The sequence below is a fragment of the Mytilus californianus genome, unplaced genomic scaffold (genome assembly GCF_021869535.1).
Source record: "Mytilus californianus isolate M0D057914Y unplaced genomic scaffold, xbMytCali1.0.p SCAF_1, whole genome shotgun sequence".
In the NCBI taxonomy this organism is placed as follows: Eukaryota; Metazoa; Mollusca; class Bivalvia; order Mytilida; family Mytilidae; genus Mytilus; species Mytilus californianus.
In genome coordinates this window covers 39,715,477-39,719,857 of record NW_026262581.1, presented here as the reverse complement: position 1 = coordinate 39,719,857, position 4,381 = coordinate 39,715,477, and the positions used below count along the sequence as shown (strand labels likewise).

General features: G+C 30.8%; 1 long non-coding RNA gene across 1 annotated transcript; it reads right to left on the bottom strand.

Moving 5' to 3' along the window:
• Window positions 1-342: 342 nt before the first annotated feature.
• Window positions 343-2,437, bottom strand: LOC127703386 (uncharacterized). Its single transcript, XR_007982982.1, has 3 exons — window positions 2,176-2,437; window positions 1,547-1,703; window positions 343-760 (listed from the first exon to the last, which is right to left on the bottom strand). It is a non-coding gene; the product is annotated as an uncharacterized LOC127703386 (long non-coding RNA).
• Window positions 2,438-4,381: the final 1,944 nt, after the last annotated feature.

Below are 4,381 nucleotides of genomic sequence, written 5' to 3'. Positions count from 1 at the left end.
GTATTACCACTGGGAAATTTGGTCGGGATTTTCATTGGACATTCATTGTTTTCCATTGGGATATCAGTGGAATATCCAGTGGGATTACGGTGAATACTCGAGTGGAATACAGTGGAAATTCCATTGGAATACCAGTGAAAACTTCGTTGGAATACCATTGTTTTCCCACTGGACATTTATTGTTTTCTACTGGGATACCAGTGGTAATTCCATTGGAAATTGTAACAATCAACCAAAGAAAACCAGTGATATTTCAATGGAAATTGACAATTCCACTGAAATGTTAGATATCATTTTGCATGCACTGCTTATTTTTGAATGAATTAATAAGAAAACTTGAAATAAGACAATAACCATTTTAATGCAAGTCAACAATTAAAGAAATTACAACAGTTTATACATCATCCACATTTAAGACCTTTTAAACGAAAAGATCAACCTCTTTAAAATATTAAAGTTGATAAATTATCATTTTTTAGTCAAAGATGTATTTACTTAATTGTACATGTAAATCATTTTTCTGGTTAAATCATTCATAAGTCCATGGTAACTTTTGGTCCTCTTGAAATCTTTCACAAATGGTTTTAATTTTCAAAATTTGTTTATTGTGCATTAAACAAACAAAAATGTCCAGTTTACATGCATACGAAATACTTTGTCAGTTTGGTCAGTTTTCTTCATCATCCATTGATATTATTCATGAATTAAGTCCAAAGTTTCTGCATTCCAATCCTGTTCCATTGAGTCTTCATTGATTAATCTGAAAGAAAAAAAATCATACATCATAACATGCATAGAATTTTGAATTAAAATAACATTACAATACCATGCTCCAGTCTGCAATTATTCAAAAATGTATGTTACTGGCATATTTTATTTGTGTTTGTGTGTAATTTATTCCCAACATTTATACACTAAGAGCAATTTAGACACATGTATGTCTATTGTTGAAGACTATGTGTTCTCTAGATATCTTTGGCTATAGTTGTTGGGTTGCTGTCTCTTAGACATATAACACACATCTCTTTTTATCAAAATAGACTTTTATTGTTCATGGATCAGGTGTCTCTCAAAGCCAAATAAAAAAAGTATGTGTGGTTCCAGTTACATTTAAAAAAAAATTAGGGTAGGTAGGTAAGAATTTTTTTTATTTTATGATTTTTTTTTACATTCAGTCTATCATGTCTATGGGAGCAACATTCTGACTTAAACAGTACTTACTGAAAAATGACAAAAAAATCTTTAGGGTAGGCTATTGTTAAGACTAAAAAAAAAGGTAGGTAAGGTAATTGGAACCACGCATATATTTTTATTTAGCCTCATATTATCTTTCCCTTTTTGTTGTGTTTGTTGTTGGTTTACTATCTGGTTGAAGCATACCAGACACCTCATTTTGTTCACATAATAGCCATGATTAACCATTGTGCATGATGATCAGATCAATGTTTTTGAAATGTGTTTACAACTTATAGATGTGAATGATTGACATGATTAATGTATTTTTATTTCAAGTGTGGGAAGGATGAAAAAATAATTCAATAAGTACCTTTCAATAATCTTATACTCAAATTTCTTTTCTGCTGCTGGTTTGTTTGTTTTCATCGTGTTTTCATATAATGGAGTGGATATTGATCGATGCACAGTCATCATTTTTGCAGCTTTGTACCTTCACCATGATCAATCCCTTTTAATATATGGACAACCTAAAAAAAAAATGTAAAAACATTTTATTAATAATTTTTAATTCTGGTCATGACCTGTATGCATCATACATTACTGATATTTATCATACAATGTACATATATAATTAAGAAGCTTCTTTCAGTTAAGTATAAGACTCTAAAACACAATATTAACCTTTAGGGATTTTTTTGTGCTGCATGTCCATCCAAATCAGAACATGACAAAATTAAGTTGAATGTGCCTGACAATTGTGTAGTAAACTGTAAACATCTTTCCTTGATTGTGAAGGCACACAATGTCATTCAATATTGAATAATAAAATTATTATTACATTCCCACCTCCCCCTTTTCAGAACACCAAATGGTCATCCTCAAAGTGTGAACTAACAGAGCCCATGAATGAAACTAAAGGGGGTGTATATCTTTTTTTTTAAATTTTAATTAGAAATATTCATGATGTAAAAATCAAATGTAAAATCTCTTAAAAATTACCTGTATCTGCTGTACGTCTGCCCTACATCAGCACATCGTCTCATCGTAAATTCTTGGTTCAACAGCTAATGTCATACCTAAATGTTCTGCCTTTAATGTCTATTTCTTTATTTATCGAAGGTTGTTGAGTATTAATTATTATTAACATGATTAATGTAACCACAGCTGGACAATGCTGGACAGGATACATACTCGTACAATATTTTCAGTTTCAAATTTGAACACATTCCGTGTATTAATGATAACGATTATCTGATTGGCCGATCGGAAATCCCGGAAATACAGTTATCCAATCAAATCAGCGGTTATATATATAGTCTGGTAGAAAAAAAATGGCAGCCTCCATGAATGTAAACATGTGTGTTGAAAAACAACATTATAGACTACAGTTTCACGAATTTTCTGCTCAAATTATGACAAAACACTGACATTTAGCGTACAATTGATTGGAGCGGATTATATGTGAAATGTTTCTATAGATTAACTTATATGACCCGAGTTCCAGTGCCGAGTTCAGGACATGAAAATGATGAAAAATTCATCACACCGACAAAGTTAAGATACCGAAACAGTTTATAGAACAATGTGGAAAATGAAAGCCGTTCACTTTACTTTTCTCAAAAGAACAGTAGACCAGTAACAGTTAATGAACATGATGAAGTCAAAGGAGAAATAATTATATTATTGTATACATGTAGATTGTAGTGCAAGGCAGTTGCCAGTACGGTCACTTGAAGAAAAAAACTGAGTTATCCTAACAATTCGTACAGTCTGAAGATAATTTCTGCAACAGATCTGTTTAAAACGGCCCTTTTAAGAGCCATGCACATTTTTCAAAAAGAATCTTAATTGTTTTTGTTCGTTAAATCAAACAGAATCTTATTCTCAACCCAATTTGATATAAAATATTCATTTCTTTATTTATATTATCTGATTATTGCACATTTAATTTTATTTCTAAATAGTTAAAATGTATCCTTTCAATGTGTCATACTCATAGGCTATATGGTGATGCATTATATTCACCCTACATCTGAGGAGCTACCATTTTACTTATTTTATATGGGGGGGGGGGGGGGGGGGGGTTCTTTCAGACCAAATGATTATTTTCATTTGTTACTAGGCAAGTGATTTCATATTACATTTAACCATGTAACATTTTTTGAACAAATGTTTCATATACATGTATATATGTAGGTTTATGAAATATTCATTACATCCCATATATTATCATGATTATAATATTTAATTTCTTATCAGGCCAGCAAATTATATGTTACAAATTAAATCCTTTATATAATAATCATGCACTTAACTATTTGAAAAATTTAAATTAGAAGTATATATTCCTTTAAATTTCTAAGTCCAAAATTCCACTGGAATATTTGCATTAAATCAAAACTCCACTGAAATAAAAACAATAATATTCCACTGGAAATTAATTGGAAAATCTTTGGAAGTTTCATTGGAAATTTCACTGATTTTCCATTAGAATTATAGTGTGAAAAATATTCCAGATGTTTTGGATGAAATTCTAATGGGATTCCATCGGAATATTTTTTTCCACTGAATACCAGTGTAATTTCACTGGAAATCCAGTGGAATCCCGTACTCATTTTCAGTAGGGTAGTCCCTAGTGTGGACAGTGTGTTACTTGTCGATTTTTTTATACCCCTTCCGAATTTATTTCTCCATGTTTTATGACTCAAATAGTAAGTAGTGGGGTGAAATGACACTGTTAACAAATTTGGGTCATGAATTTTAAAGTAAAGTAGTGATTTCGTCCAGCTGAAAAATGTTAAAATTAGCACTTCGGAAGCTGTCAAAAGATTTGAAGACCCCCTTAGCATGAAATTGTCCATATTTTGAGTTAGAGCTGATGAAGTTTTCTATAATTTTGATATAATTTGTCCCAAAAGTAGTACAACACACTGTAAAATATTATTGAGAAAGCGCAGGTGGGATTTTTTTTATTTTCATTTATTGTCTAAAAGAAATGCACTACGAAATAACTGTGTACTCGGACCTAAGAGGTGAAATCAGGAAATATAGAATCTGTACTTTTGCAACTTCCCTGAATGATTTGATGGTGTCAATTTATCAAATAGCATAAAACTAAAGGATTTAAACTTTTATTTGATAGAATTTCTGCAAAAATGACCAATTTTGGCATTTTATGGTCAAAATAAGCATTTCATAGCTTTTT